Source organism: Elephantulus edwardii, unplaced genomic scaffold (assembly GCF_000299155.1).
Source record: "Elephantulus edwardii isolate Elephantulus edwardi_28Jun2011 unplaced genomic scaffold, EleEdw1.0 scaffold00191, whole genome shotgun sequence".
In the NCBI taxonomy this organism is placed as follows: Eukaryota; Metazoa; Chordata; class Mammalia; order Macroscelidea; family Macroscelididae; genus Elephantulus; species Elephantulus edwardii.
This window is the reverse complement of record NW_006399941.1, coordinates 5,551,702-5,559,126: the sequence shown is the minus strand read 5'-3', so window position 1 is coordinate 5,559,126 and position 7,425 is coordinate 5,551,702. Positions and strand designations below refer to the sequence as shown.

Here is a 7,425-nt window from a genome sequence, read left to right as displayed (position 1 = left end):
TGTCATAAATGGTCACGTTGGTTCAAGATAGGTTCATAGCCATAGGTTATAAGGTCACTATAAGTTGAAGTCAACTTGATGGCACCTAACAATAACTATACTACCATAATATAATTATCCACCAGATTATTTTCATAACTTTTTATTTACATAGTTGAAAAACATGTAATAGTCCCCACATAGATAAGCATCTTTCTACTATTCTCTGCTTCCAGTCAAGATCCATGTGATGTAAGCAATGATATCTTTCATTCTGTGTCCTTCTCTTTTTAAAATTTTATTTTACTTTTAAGTCTTTTTATTTATTTTGTTTTGTTTTAAAAATAATTCTATCAAGAAATAATTTTCCTCTTAAAGACAGTACTATATTAGTGAACATCTAAAAAGAGTGAATTTGCGTTTTTCAAAAATAGTCATTTCCTGTTTAGAATCCTTGCATATCTTGTGTTTATTATCCATTTTGGAATGCTTGGCCAACTGTGGATCTACAGTTTTGTAAGCTGAAGGCATTATTAATTAGTCTTCCTTTGCTCCTCCATGATTAGATTTGCTTTTGTCATCCCCTTTGGGTTACAAGGTAATAAACAGATGTAAGGGTTTGTTGTTAGTACAGATACTTGTTGTCCAGTCACTTTCGATTCATGGTGACCACATACATGTAGAGTGAAATGCTCCAGAGTGTTGTGAAAGCTGTGGCCTTTCAGAAGCAGGTTGCCATGCCTATCCTCTGAGGCATCTCTGGAGGGATTTGAACCTACAACTTTTCAGCTAGTTGTTGTTAGGTGTTGTCAAATCATGTATGGCTCAGAGTGATCCTATTAACAACTGGTCTGAACCCTGCTCTATCCTTTGCCTTCTTCATTTCTGACACACTTGAGCCCATTGCTACAGTCTCTGTGTCCTTCTCTTAATCTGGCTTGAATTTCTGGCAGATCCCAACCAGATGAGCTGCCTCTTTTAGTTACCTTTAATGTGAATCTGTAAGAACTTGCCACATAGAGGTGCGTCCATTATCTCTCCACCTTGCACAGCCAAGGAAGTTCTAGAGGTGGATGTTGTTGAACACCTCATCACACTTAAAATCACAAGTCTTTGATTATTGTTGTGTGTAATCCAGTCAATCTTGACTCAAAGTGGCCCTTTAAAACTGCGTGGAACTCCCACACAGAGTTTCCTGACTTTATGGGAGCAGATTTTTTGATCTTTTCTCTCCCAGAGACCCTGTGTTGTTTAGAACCTCAGGTGTTAACCAGGGCGCCTTAATCTCTAATTAAACGTTTTGCTTTGAGAGATAATGAAAGGTCTTTACGTCTTAAGCCATTGTTAGTTTTCCATCCTGTGACTGAAGCCAATTCCATGCTAACTTCAACCAACCAGACAATCTCTGGATGTAAAGTGGGGTAACTTATTCACCGTAGCAAACTACTTTTGGAAACAGTGCAGGTAAAGTAATTTGGAAACGATTTCAAATACACTCCCAGAACTACTTCAAGATTGTCCAATCAGCATTTGGAGTATTGGACTCTACCCTCTTGTAAAGAACCAGCTGTCAAGAAAGGAGCCAAGAGAACCAAGCAGAGCTGGTTGAGCCTTCAAAGTCCTAAAACGCGCAGCCATAGGTTTGGGGTTTATGGACTGAATTCCACCAGTATGGGAGCCTCTGCAGAGAGAGCAAGCGAGAAATGGAAATGGACAAACTGATCCATTTAGAGCTGCAGAACAGGATGCCCTCTGATGTGAAAGAGCTTGTCCTGGACAACTCTCGGTCAAATGAAGGCCAGATCGAAGGTCTCACAGATGAATTTGAAGAACTGGAGTTCTTAAGTACAATCGACGTAGGCCTCACCTCAGTCGCAAACTTACCAAAGTTAAACAAACTTCAGAAGCTTGAACTAAACAATAACAGAATCTCAGGGGGGCTGGAAGTTTTGGCAGAAAAGTGTCTGAACCTCACACATCTAAATTTAAGTGGCAACAAAATTAAAGACCTCAATAGAGCCACTGAAAAAGTTAGAAAACCTCAAGAGCTTAGAACTTTTCAGTTGTGAGGGAACCAACCTGAAGACCACTGAGAAAACGTGCTCAAGCTCACATACCTCGATGGCTGTGACCGGGATGACAAGGAAGTATCTGACTCGGATGCTGAGGGCTACGTGGAGGGCCTGGATGACGAAGAGGACGAGGAGGATGAGGAAGAAGATGATGAAGAGACTCAGGTAGTGGAAGACGAGGAAGATGAGGATGAGGAGGAGGAAAGTGAAGAGGAAGATGTGAGTGGAGAGGAAGAGGAAGATGAAGAAGGTTATAATGATGGAGAAGTCAACGACGAGGAAGGTGAAGATTGTGGAGAAGAAGAAAGGGGTCAGAAGCAAAAACTAGAGCCTGATGATGAGGGAGAAGACGATGACTAAGCGGAATAACCTATTTTGAAAATTCCTATTGTGATTTGACTGTTTTTACCCATACCCTCTCCCCCAAATCCCATCCCCCGAAACTTATTTTTTTTCTGATTGTAACGTTGCTGTGGGAACGAGAAGGGAAAAGTGTACTGGGGGTTGCAGGGGAAGGAGAGCGGGAGGGGGTGAAATAAAATACTATTTTTACTGCGAAAAAGAAAAAAGGAAGCAGACATGATTATGGGGAATTTGGAACTCATGTGAACAAGGGAATCTGGAAAGTTCACCTGAGAAGAGAAAGCTCTTGGACAGTGGGGATGAGGAATGGTACTGGAATGTCTATTGTACAGAAGAAAATACAGACATATTCCCTAGAATGCCTAAGCCAGAACAAGGCTTCATAGTAGAAAATGAAAGAAAGTAAATATCCGGTCATCATAAGGAAGAGTTTTCCAATAACTAATCTCCAGCAGGAGGTTAGGAAATCTTGTAGAAACAAAAGATCTGAGGAGTGATTGAAACTCATCAGTATGTTGTTCAAAGGGAGTTTCCACCCTCTGTTTTGTGGTTGCTAGGTGTTACTGAATTGACAGAGGTAACTCGTAGTTGCTATGAAGCTAAACACTGTGGCACTGATGTGTCAAATGTGATAACGGTTACCCATGGTGGACAGTGTTTGGTGAAGCTTCCAGATTAAAACAAGCTTGGAAGCAGGAATGGCATCCACTTCCGATATAGCTGGTTTCTGGAAGCCCTATCAACCTGGAGAAAAGGGTGAAAATGATACAAGTGTTCAGGTCTTTGTTCATAGGATCACTATGTGTTGTCGATGACTCAATGGCACTTAACAACAACAACAACAACAATTTTGCCTTATCCAGGGCTCTCCTCACAGTCTCCGATATGCCCAAGCCTATTGTTACAGTCACTGTGCCAACCCACTTTACTGGGAGTCTTCCTCTCTTTGTCTGACCCTCTATCTTTCCCAGAATGATGTCTTTTTAAGGACTGCTCCCTTCTGACAGTATGCCCTGAGTATGTGGGATGACATTTCACCATCCTTTCCTCTAAGAAGCATCCTGGATGTCCTTCGTCCAAGTCATACTTGTTTGTTCCGTCGGATAGTCAGCGCTCTCCTCAAATATTACAATCCAAAAGTTGCTCTGTGCTTTCTAAAGGAATTGAAAAAGAGCTTCAGTGACACACTGTGTTAGGTGCCATGCCTCTAACTGAAAGTTCAGTGGTTCGCATCTATCAGGTGTTCCTCAGTCAGAAGACAGAGAGTGTCCTCTAGTAAAGGCCTATGGCTTCAGGAACCCAGTGGAGTGTCAACATGTGGCAGACTTGACTTTGCTTTTTTTGGTAAGAATTGAAACAGATGCTTATGAAAAATGTTTTGAAATAGAGGGTATTTGTTACTCTATTTTACAAAGGTGGAAATTGAAGCTTAGCAAGGAGAGGTTACACGTTCAGGCTGGCTGGCAGCTGAGCTGGGGCCACATCATCAGAGTTACAGGTCCAAGAATGACCTTTCAAACCTTTGAGGACGCAGAATTAGCTGTATGAGTGCAGCTGGGACTTTGGAGTTGAACTTGGCAAAACTTTAGATTCTGTCACCAACCTTCACACCAGAGATGGGAAGGACCCCTGAGCTCTATAGACTTGTGACAGGACTTCAGGAAACTGTCCCCTCAAGCCATCAGAAAGGAAGACATGTAAGCATTAAAAAACAGAGATGATATCAAAACAGTTCTGCATGGGCATCGATCAGTGCCCACTGACCTACACATGGGACTTCTGCTCCAGAGTCAGCCCTGCTAGGAAGATGAAGAAGCTTGAGCTTCCCAGCCAGGTGCTGTGGACCTGCATGCAGGTAGTAAGAAGTCTTTCTGGTCCTGTTGTGAATCCATCATGGCAACAAAGGGCTCTTAACAGGCTCACAGAATTGGACAATTATTAGAGGGTAGAAGGAGAATTGATACCTTTGAGCTGTGATACTGGAGAAGAGTATTGAATATAGCATGGATTGCTAAGAAAACAAACAGATTCATCCTGGAGAGGGTTAAACCAGGCTGCTTCTTGGAGGGAAGGATTCTGAGGCTTTGTCTGATATACTTTGGACATGTTGCAAGGAGGGACCAGTCCTTGGAGAGGGACATCATGCTTGGGAGGTTGGAGGGACAGAGCAGGAGGGGAAGACCCTCTAATGAGGTGGATTAATTCAGTGACAGGGTGATGGGGGTGGGTGTATCGGAGACAGTGAGATTGGCACAGGACAGAACAGGGTTTAGGGCTGTTGTACATAGAGTTGCTATGAGTCGCAAGTGACTCAATGGCACATAACAACAACAACAACAACTAGGCTGCTGTACTGGTACAGAGGATTCTCAGATAGAGATTCTCAGAGATAGATGGTGAGCTTCTCACCTTTGTTCAGGGAGTGTGTTTGGGAACAGAACCCCTGAAGGGCACAAATCTAAAGGTTAAAGCCTACTCAGAGGTGCTTTGGAAGGAAGGCCTGGTTAATCTACCTCTGAGAAGTCAACCAACAGGATCTTTGTGAAGTACAGCTCTGCTCTGACACTGAGGAGATAGATGGCCATGAGCCAGAGTCAATGTGACCGCAACGCCTGTCTCCTCGAGTCACAGTTCACTTCAGTTGAGGAGTGCCTGGGGTTGGACCTAGTGAGAAGCTGAGCTGGACGCAAGCAGTGTGCTTGGATTCTCAGCTGGCGCTTTGATGAGCTGGAGAGCTGGGGTGGCCCTGCAGTGTTGTTTCCATTACAACAGGGAGGACCAGGCTCTGGACCTCATGGACATCAGCCTTCCGATGCAGGGATGCAGGCGTAGCCTTGTTGAGCCTGCTGTAGCCTTGGGTGAGACCACTTCCTGTAACAGGAGGCTTCCCCAGAGAGGGGCTCAGCTGTGAGCTGTCAGCAGTCAGCTGTCCCTGCAGTTGGGCATCGAGCCCTGGGTCCAGAGGGCAGCTGGGCGCACACCCTTGCTGACTGGAGAACCCCGCCCCTCTTCCAGCCCAACACCATGGCAGGCTGCCATGCAAAACAGTTCCTCTTCCTCTGGGGAGAGCCCTTCTGGCAGATGATGAGGTTCCTGTGGCTAAATTAATGCTCCAAAGAACACACTATCTGGAAGGAAGAGATGACTCGAATGGTCATGTGACAAGACCAATTAACTCCTTCCCTCCACACTCCGAGCAGTGCTGCGGGTTTTGAGGCAGGTCCCCCATGGGGTAGGTGGATGTGCTCCAAGCAGTGCTGCAGGTTCTGAGGCAGGTCTCCGTGGGGGAGGTGGATGCACATGCTTGGTCCTTGTGGCCGGCACTAGGACCTCACAGGGGACGCTGCCCGCCAGAGGGGACCACCCAGCTGCTATCAAGGCTAGTTAAAGTTTGAGTCACTGATTGTGAAATGGGATGTTCGTCAGACACATTGACCCAGCACCAGAGCCACATTCTCTGGGAAAGATGAAAGAAACCCACGGCAGGATGTTTTCGATTGGCTTGGCTAGCGAGGGTCTCTGGATGGCTGGAAAGGCTGGCTCCACTGAAGAAAGATGGGCAATCTCCTCCTGTACCTTTTAACCCACTGGAGGGTCAACTAGGGGTCACTTTTGACTTGAAGGTACACAAATAACAACAACTACAACAGTAATGATAACCTAAAGATTAGCAATTTGAACACACTCAGCATGAAAATCCCGTGGAGCGCTTCTGCTCTGTAACACGATGGGGTCAACCAGGATGGGAGTTGAGGGTGAAGGTTTTTATTTTTGACAAGGTGAGAAGAAGCTTGACTGCCAGAGTGTGACCTCCTAAATGTGGTGCTGGAATTGTCCCCCTTCCCACCCTGGGGAGCTCTAGGGGATTGGTGATAAGGCTTGTGCTGCCAACTCAAAGGCTTTGTGTCCTCCAGCTTCTGTATGAGAGAAACATAAGTGATTGTAAATTCTTCCCTATGGTCTGCAGTATCTGAAACCCCACTAGAGTGTCAGCTAGGAGTCTGCTCTGACTTTATAAGACATAACAACCCAACAAGACTCTCCTGTAAACTACCCGAGGCCTTGTTGTTGTTAGGTCACATCCAGTCATGTACAACTCATAGCAACCTTATGCACAGCTGACCCGACTCCTGCCCTATTATTATTCTGTGCCGTCCTCTTCATCTCCAACACACCTGAGCCCATTGATGAGGTCACAGTGTCAATCCATCTCGTGGGGAGTCTTCCTCTCCTTCACTGACCATCTTTCCAAGCATGGTGTCCCTTTCTAATGAATAGCCTCACCAAGCTGCGTGTTCAAAGTATGAAAGACGAAGCTTCGTCATCTTTGCCTCCAAGGAGTAGTCAGGGTGAGCCTTTTCCAAGACTTAACTGTTCTTTTTGGCGGTCCATGGGATGTTCAGTACTCTTCACAACACCACAACCAAAGGCACCATTTCTTCTCTTGTCATCATTATTCATTGTCCATCTCTCCGACACACCGCAGGTGATTGAGAAGACACTGAGAGATACACTTTTCTGCATCTTCACAGAAGCTTACACCACTTGGAATGTGGATTTAAAAGCCCTGTCAGCCAACTTTTGTTTTCCATGGCCCTGGTCTCCCACACAGGGTGCCTATTATTAGTCATGAGAAAACATTCTCTTTTATTTAGCCAGAAGAATGAGGAGATGAGAAAATGGTCCCCCCAAACTCTTTTCTGAGGATGAACACTAGGGAGAAGGTGGGATTTGTGCAGAGTCTTGGGGATCTCTATGGAGGCCCCAGGGAGAGGCTACCTGTTGTCAGCATTTAATTCCCCCACACCTTGGAGATGAGGGCATCTCTGCTCCCAGCTGGTGTGGAGAGAAGTAGGGAGCAGGCAAGCTGATGGGATCAGGTTGCCGATCACAGGGTGATGCCTTAGTATTACGTAGACTTTTCTCACAGGGGCCACGTGTGTGCATTATTCACTCCACCTCACTCTATAAGTTCCACAGTTGGCCCACAACCGAACATATGCATCCTTGC

The 7,425-nt window shown here is 45.4% G+C and overlaps 1 pseudogene; it reads left to right on the top strand.

Annotated features, from left to right (window-relative positions):
• The first annotated feature begins 1,682 nt into the window (after nucleotides 1-1,682).
• Nucleotides 1,683-2,411, top strand: LOC102862893 (annotated as a pseudogene).
• The last annotated feature ends 5,014 nt before the right edge of the window (nucleotides 2,412-7,425 follow it).